This window comes from Siniperca chuatsi, linkage group LG6 (genome assembly GCF_020085105.1).
Source record: "Siniperca chuatsi isolate FFG_IHB_CAS linkage group LG6, ASM2008510v1, whole genome shotgun sequence".
Taxonomy (NCBI): domain Eukaryota; kingdom Metazoa; phylum Chordata; class Actinopteri; order Centrarchiformes; family Sinipercidae; genus Siniperca; species Siniperca chuatsi.
In genome coordinates, this window is record NC_058047.1 from 20,784,451 (window position 1) to 20,795,450 (window position 11,000).

The following is an 11,000-nucleotide window of genomic DNA, read 5'->3' on the forward strand; positions in this document are numbered from 1 at the left end:
TCGAGGCTTAATCTACATGATGCAGACAGTGCATTTGTGATAAAGCATGTCCTCCAGTTAGTCTGCAACAGTTCTTTCTGCCCTGGCCCACCCAGAAACAGCCCTGAACCAGGAATAGATGGAAAGAGTATAACTCACAAGTGTTTAAATTTAGCCATTCTCATCTTCCAAATTTTTAGCCAAGAAGGCATTCAGAGAATGTTCCCTCCTGCTTGAGTTGGTTTAAGGCAGTGAAACATAGCGGAACATGGCAAGGGTGTACTCTTCTACCAGTCAAGTTTGATTGACTCACTGCTATGTACTCTGAGCGCAGATCTGTTAGGTGGAGAAAAGTCCACATGAAGTGCGGGGAAATTGATATGGCTGTCCCCCCCCCCCCACTTTGTTTTTCAGCAGATGTTTCTCACATTCAGATTTAAAAAGCCAATCCTTATATGGTTATATGGGATCATGCATGTCACACTCTATAGATTTAAAACAACCCATGCTATGTTTGTGTTGATGCGTTGCTATTGGCACTCCAGTTTGTTAGTGAATTACTACTAATTATCTGTTAAATCTTAAGACAATCATTTTCAGTGACAAAATAGCATTCAAAACCAGTCCAACAGTGTTTCTATTAACATTATTTTATCTTTGTGAAATCTTGATTAGCATCTTCAGGCATGTATGAATCTGAGGCTGTTGTTGAGTAAATGCCAGAGAGGAGAAAAAAAGAAACTTACCTTGGATCAGTGTGTCTGTGGTATATGCTGTATTGTGAATTGGAGCACTGCTCTAACAAGAGTTTGAATTGGAAGAAGCAGTTAGCCCTCGTTCCCCCTACAACTTCAGCTGGCCAACTAAGAAGTCGGGCAGCTACAGGGACAGATAGCCATTGGAATCGAGGCACATGACAACAGCTGTCTGTTTCAAGAATCGGCACTTTGATTAGAGTAGGATGGTAGTGAGCGATGTGGCCTAATTCCCACATATCTGGGTAGGGCACTTCTGTGAAGAGAAAAAAAAAGCAGCATTGAATGGAAAAAAGATTGAAGCACAGTCACATGCATGTATATTCAGAAACACTTGCAAACACACCCACACTTATACTACACTTATGCTACTTATATTCATAGATATTCACAGGCTATAAACCATGTGTCACACTTGGAACGCTTCCCATATTCTCTGAAAGTCCATCAAACACACAGACGGAAGGATATGAGTGCAGCCGACCATTGGCCCCAGTGTAAGCTGAGCATGTGTGCAACGTGAATGAGACCTCTGTCTGTTATTATGGTTGATACTCATCCACTGCTACCCTAGTCCCACCCAGACAGTATCGGTCTCTCTCCTTTTACAGCAATTCTTTATGTGTTTTGGCTTTTTTTTGTTGTTGTTGTTCAAACACCTGAGATGCTGCTGTTTATGCTTGGTAACAATCACCAAAGCACTATGGACCCACAGATTTCCCTACCTACACCCAACTCTTTCATGTGGCATCACTGTTACAGCAAGATATGAGCAGAATTCACAAACAAGAGGGATCATGCCCCTTAATGTGTGTTTGGTTATCAGTTGGCTGCTGCAAACAGGCCGAGGAGATGTGAATGTGATTAACCTTGCCAGACTGACTCAGTGTGCTCGCTCCAGGATACAAGCATGTGTTCCTGGTGATTTATAGATGTGGAGTAGTCAGCCACAAGGCCTCGGGCTAAGGGAAAGAGAGAGCAAAACAACAGTACTTAATTCAAGTCTGACAAATATTCTGCAGGAAATCCATAGAGACTGCTCCATCAAATCTTTCAGACCCCCTGGTTCTTCCACAGTTGTAAATTGCAACATTAACAGAGCTGAAAGAAGAAAAAAACATTGTCTGCTTTAATTTACTTTGTGCACTAATACACCATACTGTTTCTGTCTTGCCCAGACAGCATAGAAAATGCATCTTTGCAATCTCCCTGGGAAATGCGCCTTAGAACAGATGTGAATTTCCAATAAAAGTGGTTCTTAATCCTGCATGCATTTTTCAAAGTTGTGAAATTGCAAAATACCTCATAGGTTGCATATGATTCATCCCGCATTGTTCTTTCCTCCCTCCCAGAGTTTGTTCTGTCCAATCTTTTTAGGCAAGCAGCTGTTCACGCAGACAGCTGCATCAGCCATTCATTGCAGCTGAGAGGCAATTAAAAAATCAAGCCAATGTTGTGTTTCAGTTGATCCATTTCTATTTCTACATATAATCCCCGCTCTCATGCCTCCCCTCTCTTTTACGTACACACACGCACACACCAGCTCTTTCTCAGGCACATGCACATGTTCATGAACAACCCCGTCAAGAGTGTCAAAGACACTGATGGTAGGATGGTATGGAGATTCACTTTTTTTTCTAAAGACAAAAGCCCCAAATTGCAGTGACATGGCACCGTTGGATTTGAGGCATTATTGAGGCCAGAGCCGAGAGGAGCCATGTAATCTCCAAGACTTACTGGTCCACAGATTTTTTCCATGTCTTCTTCAGTGGAGGTATGCGGCCACACAAAGTCTGACTGGCGTCACAGTGGCATTCAGCGGAGGGTTAAATCGAGCTGAGGCCGTGCCTTGTGCCACAAGCACCGATGCATTCTTATAGGACCGTGCACACATAAACACACACATTCATACAAGAGCTTGCATGCCCAGTTGTGCTCTCTTCCAAACACACACACACACACAAACACACACACACACACACACACACACACACTGTCCATGCCTCCAGTTGTTCCGTCCTCTCACGGCACACAGCAGGTGTGAGGCGGAGTGTGATAGAGCTGGGCTGGGCGAGGGTGGCTGGTGATCTGCAGTCTTAACAACAGCTTTTCTATTGTTTCTAATATGTGTGTGCTCTTTTGGAATTGATTTGGAAAATGTAATGGGATTAAGCCTTTGGCCATGCACTTTGGCTACCAACACAGCACAGAGCCATTTATGAAACATATATAGAAGATCTGATATGAACAGATTTGCCATATGTGAATGATTCATATTCTGATGGTTGTGGTTTATTGTTTTAACTTTGGGGCATTTTTGACAATAGTATACAGAGCAATCCCTCTCCTCATACAATCCTATACTCATCACCCAACATGGTGCCAAACTGGCTTGAGTATCAAAGCCCTCAGTCGGCTGCAGTCACAAAGAGAGCGATGGCCTTGGGTGAAAGGACAAGCTCTTTCAGTAGGAGATTCAACAAATCAAATGCATTCTCAAGCTGCCACAGTGTACTGTACGTGAAGCAGAGGCAGAGAGATGGGGTGATGAGAGGACACTCACTCACTGACTTGGAATCAGAAGTCAAGATGGGATGCAGAAGAGCAGCAACACCCCCTGTGCTGAACTCTTATAGCTGCAACTGAAAGCAGAACGAGATTTTATTTTCCACAACTTTATGTGAAAAGTGCCAAGATTATCATCCATCCATGATTCAAAATTAATTTCAGTTTGCAGGAGAACTATCAGACTTTTGGCTGGAATAGCCAAAACCTCTCTTTTTATATCGACAGCATAAACTAATGATGTTCTAATAAAGTACCCTTCAATCGGTGATACATGATAGATTCAAGGTAAAACAACTCACTGCCTATTTTTCTCTTTACCTTAAACAAAAAGAAATGGTATTTTAAATAAAATTTGCTCTTCTACTGGTTTACCCTGTGTTCTTGCTGTCTCTTTGTGCATTATTCCTGGCAGATGCCATCACTTTGTCAGTGCAGAGCATAATTATCCCTAACCAAAGAGATGATCCACATGATTTATTTGTAATGGCTGGTGCACAGACAGACCATTATATACATTGAATTCCACACATACTGAATATTTTTAAAAAAAGCACCCGTTCTATATTCTGGGAAGACGGGAAGTATGGATCATATGCGATGGGGATTTCTGACTTCCTCTTGTCTAATGATTGCTGGGGATAAAGGGAGGGGTCATCATCTTTCCTGCTCTCCCCCATACCCAAGTACTTCCTGTCTGCCACATGTGTGCTGCAGCATCCAGCCATCCATAGTACACTTTTTTCTTTATTCTCTCAGTCCAGGAAGAGTGGTTGAGTGAGAGAGCTGCCAATCACAGTGTTACAGGCTGGGATGAATTTCCTAAACTTATTTTGAATATTTAAAACTCATGGACCTTTTCTGTTAAATGGATCCTCTGTACTGTAATGAAATATAGTATGGGGTACGAAATCAAATCAAACATTTCTCTTCCTTCGTCGCTTTTTCCTCCTTCTCCTCCTCTTCATCCGTCCTCTCCTCCTCCTCCAGACAGGAGCATTACAGAGTAATAGCAGTCGGCTAGGAGCGCTTTCGTAATTGCCTGGGCTCATGTGCTATGGAAAGCCAGGGCAGGGGCCAGCGGCATCAAAGCCTGACTGATCATTCCTCAGCCTCCCTCCACTGAACGGGGGGGACAGATGAAAAGGAGGGGGAAGAAACACAAATACAGATGGACAAACAAACCAGGGGAAGTAAAAACTGAAGCAGATGTGGTGATAGCAGTAGATGGACAGATAGACGGACGGACGGGAACAGAGGAACCTTAGCCGAATGGATTCACTTCTCCTCCTCCTGTGCTCCAACACCTGTTAATATTTAACAAACAATGGGGGTGGCACCAGCAGTGGGGATGAAAAAAATCAGGAAAAACAAAAAAGTGATGTTGAGGTGACATCATGGATTATTAAGGTGGGAGTGGGTCTAATAAGGGCCTGGTTTGGCTTCGTCGGTAAAGAGGGCAGGAAACTGAGGCAGAAGCAATTTGAGAAGCTGAGGCCTAGTCTGCAGCTGTGCACTCAGTTTTTCTCTCCCAGCCACACAGCTGCAGGACTGACAATACTGCAAGTATTTACCCATGACCTCTCCTCTACTTCGCAATCCAATGCATATTTATTTGACACATATGTTACCAAAGAATATACATAAAAAATCTCTAATCCATTTTCCCATAAGCTTATTTTTAGAGTTGAGGGGAAAAAAACTTGAGTGAAATATCTGTGTAGCCGCATGATGCAAAACTTAAGACAAAAATACGTCAAATTTTGTCTAAAGCCTTTTGAAAGTTATGCTTGGCATCTTTTTCCAGAGCAGTTTGAGTCATTGGAGCAGCTTTCTTCTTATTAATGTCATGTGTTTTTCCATGGAGGCAATATAACATGAACAGCACTAACATGGAAAACACGCAGTCATCCCAGCAGATGTTGTCCAGAGCACAGAGATTAGGAAAGACTACAGTAAAACAATGAGGTGAGGATTTATAAGACACTGTTGGATGATGCTGCTGCACCACACACTGTGATCAGAGTCACATACCAACAAAAAGATCTCTGCAGATTGTGACGCTCCACTTTTGAACCACTAATCATGTCTGTGTGTGTGTGTGTGTATGTGTGTGTGAAGGTGTGTGTGCTACATCGTGCCAAACATAAAGAATTTATCTCTGGGATCTTTTTATTGGCTGTGTTTAAAGTTGCCAGATTGTGAGCTGCTCTCTCCTTTGAAAATATGTGCTGCTTGCAGTGTCACAGTGCTGCATTCATCTTTGCAGACGCCTCAATTACAACCCACTGATGCCCTTAAAGAGGAGCTCAGGAATGCTCTGGCGGGAAAACTGCCAAGCATCAATACAAACACCATCAGCTCCTTGCACCCCCCAGAGAGAGAGAGAGAGAATGAGAGAGGAAAGGGGAGAGAGAGAGGGATGAACATCAGTATGTTTGCAGACCAAACCAGGACAGAGAGGAGGAGGTGGAGGAGGAAGAAGAGAAGGAGGGGATAATATGTGGCACCACTCTGAGAGCTGAGCCCTCCGCCACGGCGCTTTTGTTGCCCAGATCACAACCAGATGTGCCAAGTGTGTCCAAACAGGAATGACTGTGTGAAGGCAATTTTCAGCAATTTGTCAGATTTTAGAGTTGCCCCCCCGCCCCATGCCTCCTGAAAGACAAATACAAACGTTAGAGGAGCACAACAGTCATTTCAAACAGGCTCCCATGAACGCTCGCTCCACTCTTTGCCTCCAGCGCAGTCCTGTGATGAGAGATATACAGTATAACGGCTGAACACAGAGGGGCAAGACAAGGCCTGTAGTATTGACAAATAACCACCCACCTAACTTTCATGCATCAGCATTACTGAATCTACCGATCCAAATGTGCAGCGCATTTATTTACTCTTTGCTTGTTGAGTCAAAATCCCTGACAACATTCACACACCCTAAATCCATCATCTTAACTCACTCTGGACAACCCAAAACCCAAAACAAAGAGAGAGATAAATAGAAAAAAGGTTGTTAATCTTTCTCTAGACACCTCATAAATTACTTTCAAGGTTATGCAGCCAGTTTAGACCAACTTTTCTCACAGCTCAGGCTACTTCTTTCTACCTTTTCTGCATACATATAATAAATAAATATAAAAGCACTTAAAGGGGAACTCCTATGATTTTACACATCTAAGTCTGTTTTCAGGTCTTGGGGAGTGCTATTGCATATGTGAAAAAAGTTGTATAAAGTCTTTTGTGGCTCCAGAGGGAGCTGCGCAAAAACTGCCTCAACTGATGTCATTTGAGTCAGCAGCGGTTGGAGCCGAAGTTAGAAAATGAAAAAAAAAGGTGTGGAGTTAAAAAGAAGTGAGCTTATGAGATCTCTGTAGTTCGTTCCTCATCTCTGCTTGGCTAGCAGGCAACATTAGCCGCTACTAGCATAACACCCGAATCTCTGACCAAACTGTCGGCAGTCGAGTTAAATTATGGATAATGTAGACACCAGGTTTTGACATGGGAGAAGACTGTGTGGATTATCTCTGGGTCTGATGCATCGATTTTGATTTTATGTTATGTTATTTTATGTTATGTTATGGGAATGCAATGCTAAATCGGTGGACTACTCTTTTAAGTCTCCTAATAATAATCACATTTTCCTAGACACTGGGAAAGAAAGTATGCTTTGTTGTCTCTACCTTATTTTGGCCTCTTTCATAGGAAATTGAGGGCAGTGTCTCGTCTTAATGGCAGCCATGAAATGTGTCAGCTCAAGGGATTGGAGAATTGTGGGGTTAGGGGTGGGTGGTGGCTTGTACAATGATGCACCTCACTCCCCTCCACTCTATCTAAAAAACCTGCACAAACAACACAGTCCCCATCCCTCACCTGGGAAGAGGATTGTGTGAACCCAACTGGCAGCCCCCTCAGGTCCTGCTCTCTTGTTTAGCCCCTCTTGACATCACCAGAACAATCTAAAGAAGTTCCTTTTGTGCCCTCGCATGTCATTGCATGCAAGCAGGCAATTCACTGACAGGGGTAAGGAGGTATGGTATGATGAGACTGCATTTTTGGCTCAGGTTGGTGGTCACGAAGGCCTTGTTGCAAACACACAAACCAGGAGCATCAGAGAAGAGCTGATTCTGTTTAGTGCACTGCGAGAGGACACATGACACTCTGAGATGCTAATAAGCAAACACGTGGAGGTGGTTGGAAGCTCCTATACAGCTACATCTTCATTGTTGTGTCAAATGTAAATTATTGGATATTTTGTTATGGAGTTGGAGCTGCAAGGTTGTTGGTTTTTTATAATTCCCACCCACTGAGACCTAACTCTCTCCCTTTCCTTGAGTCACACTTTTGGAAGGCAACAAGTCTGAATCCTGGGACCAATGAAAGGGACAATTGTGGGAGGGTTTGCATAACGTTGCTGTCAGTCATGTGTCTTGTTTCTCCGTAAGAGAGCTCAAATTCAGCACTAATGCCTGTTTGACTTTGTTGCCTCATTGCTCTGGAATCTGGGATAAATTGCCGCCGTTGTTCATCTTGGTAGTCTTGCTTGGAAAGTGAGTGTTTACCATATTTATTAGAGTTTGTTGTTCTTACATAACAGAGGGAATGTCAAACAGACTACCACTGCATATTTTAACATAATTGCATTTTCAGCACACTGTGTGTACTGTACTTCCAAATTGAAAATCTCTTCAGGGCTGAAATTTACTGTTTTGGTATCACACTAATGAAAAGTGAGAGTAAAATTCCGCATGGCTCTTGACTTTTGATCAAAACTGAAATTACCAGATAGAAAGATGCATCGGCTGTTGTGGTGTAGACTGTCATAAGCCAGAAATCGAGTCAATTCCAGCCAGTAAAGCTGTAAAGTTGCGGGTTTTCCCTCCTTGGGGTGAGTCTAGCATTACAGCTGAAAGATGGACAGCAGCATTGGAGTTTACTTACAGGAATCTGTGTGGATGTGAGAATGGGTGCACATGAGCATACTGTACACTTTTACTTTTAAGAGAGAGGTAATTTTTTTCCTTTTCTTTTTTATGTTCGAGTGTGTGTGCAATGCAATGACTTATGTGTGGTGTTTGCATATGTTTGCGTGTGTTTACCATTGTGTCATGAGGGGGAAAAAAAATTATCTTTGGTTTTGAGCGACAGACAGACTTTGTGCTGGCATGTGTGCAGACCAGATGCGGGTAGAATATTTTAAACAATACCCTGGTGTAATATTGTGTGTGTACAGTATGCATCATTTCGCTCAGCACTGGATTATGTTTGTGGAGGGAATATCTCTGTGTGTGTGTATTTGGGTGAACTGTCAGTATGTATGGATGAATGATTCTTTTTCTTATAGTATGGGCCCTATGTGTGTGTGCATGCTGTGCCATGCATTTGCATACCTGTGGTTCTATCTATGAGTCTTCCTTTGACACAATTATGTTGGCATGCACTACACGCACTTATATACATACAGCCTGATGGCATGGGTGTGTGACAGAGTGTGTTCAGAGAATGTGCATTAGTGCAGGCTGTGTGTGTTTGTGTATACAGACCCATAGCAGCTGCTGGACACCTGTGGCTGAGCCCTCCCTCAGGCCTGTTGTGGCTCCAAATAGTCCCTCTGGGCTCACAGGGGCACTGCATGTCAGAGATGGTCATGCACAGGCAGAGCTCTCCCAGGGTGGATGGATTGCTCTGCTATGCCTGTCTTATAAACTGTTGCTTTTTTGTCCTCTAATGCAAAAGAAATTCATTTCTAAGTAATCAGAGTACTGTTTATTCACCTTTTCTCTTTCCCTCTCTTTTTACTAGCTCTGCAGGCTTGTTTCTTCTTTGGTTGGCTGGCTGACAGATGTCCATCAGCTTCGTCGTTTACCCCCACCCCAACACAGCTCCAGGCCCCACAGCACGACAAGAAAACCTGGCAATAACTGCTCCATGAAACATGGCCCTATAAATGGACACCCAGTATTCTGGCTGTCAAGATGACATTTAAAAAGCCTTTTTTTCCCCATAGTATATTTGTTACTGCAATTGTAATGATCTAAATCATACAGTTAGTTATCATAATCCTTCTATCTGCAGTCAGATTTTTTTTATTGTCACAGTTTGTTTCACATGATTTCTGTTTACTCTCCCCTCACTGAATTGTATTTAGTTCTCCAATCTGCACAATGTGAACAGAAACTTTCTATGTAAGTAATGTATGTAATAATGACACACACAGCATTTCTCTGTCCCTGATTGTGAAAAGTCCAAAGGCTCAGTTTTCATTCATTATCTCCCTAACTCAATTTCCGGCCGAGCAGCAGATAGTTACAGCCCATAACTTTAAGGTATGCTTACTAATAACCTGTAATTAGTTTCTTGTTAAGGAAAGAAGATAATAGAAGAGAGGAGAAAAGAAAAGAAGAGAGGAATGTGATAAATGAATTAAATACTCCAGCTGCATGCTGTAATGTTAAACTGAAACATCTGCCTCTCCAAAAGAGCAATCTTGATTGTCTGCCTTATCTTTGTTTACTGCTACAATAGCCTTGTACTGTCTCCATTTGGTAAACAGATAAGAATTGTTTTCTAGAAGTAAAGCCACAGCATTGTGATAAATAGTTGTTAAATACACCAAATTTGACTTGTGTTAGTAAGTCATCCATTGGTGAAGTCATCATGGGCCATCTTTTAAGAGAGATAAGAAAAACATAAAAACAGGTGATGATGTCTTCTTTTACACTTCTTCTTTTATCCTCTAAAATAAAGTGTAATCATTTTCTCCATTACTCAGTAACTGGGTTTTTAATCTACATGTGTCTTACTCAGTAGTATTATGACATTACACATTCCCATTTTATATCAACATTTGTCATTTTTCCAATGCTGAAATGGCAGACAGGTTTGAGAATGTATGTGTTAGTAATTTGGAAACTTAGTTGTGGGGGTTACCGGTGTCATATCCCACAATGCACCGCTGAATTCCTTTAACATGTGGTGAGTCAGGAAAGGGGTTGTTGACCTATGCCTTCCCATGAGCCCCTTGGGAACAGCTTTGCTCGGTTGCTCAAGAAATCTAGGATCACTGCACAAACTGCTGTGCTACTTGTGACTGGAATTGTAATCACCCTTTTCTCCTTCTTCCCCTCCAAACTGAATGATCACTGTTCCTTCTTTTTCTCTTTTTACCCTTTCAACGCTGTACGATTTCTTATTTTTTCCTCTTTTTCCCCCTTCTTGTGTCTGTTTTAGTCTTTTTAGTAGCTGGCACGACACCAACTCCACACGTGCAATCCATTACCCTAGGTAGAAGAGGGAGAAAGTATGGGAAGCTGAAGGTGAAATGTGTTGCTCTACTTTCCTCTGTTTCCTATGAACACATTTCTACTGTCTGTGCCTTCCCAAAGTGTAATATTGCCATATTGTTCACTGGTCACTATATAGATGTGATTTTGCTCTCAATTAGATTCCTTTTTTAGGACCACAAGGTGAATATATTGTTTTGGAAACTTACACTTAAATTGCGCACTTTCCATAACAAATTGGTTGAGCATCCAGGAGTCACAATGACATTTTAACAGGGCCTTTAATACCCTACTTTTACTTATACTCCACTACATATCAGAGAGAAATATTGTAGTTTTTACTCAACTACAGTAACTAGTTTTCCAGGTTAAGATTTTACAATCAAAACATATGAACAGCTTATAAAATATGGTGCATTGT

The 11,000-nt window shown here is 42.1% G+C and overlaps 1 long non-coding RNA gene across 1 annotated transcript; it reads left to right on the plus strand.

Annotated features, from left to right (window-relative positions):
• The first annotated feature begins 7,721 nt into the window (after positions 1–7,721).
• On the plus strand, positions 7,722–10,063 carry LOC122877730. Its single transcript, XR_006378319.1, has 2 exons — positions 7,722–7,846; positions 9,099–10,063. It is a non-coding gene; the product is annotated as an uncharacterized LOC122877730 (long non-coding RNA).
• Positions 10,064–11,000: the final 937 nt, after the last annotated feature.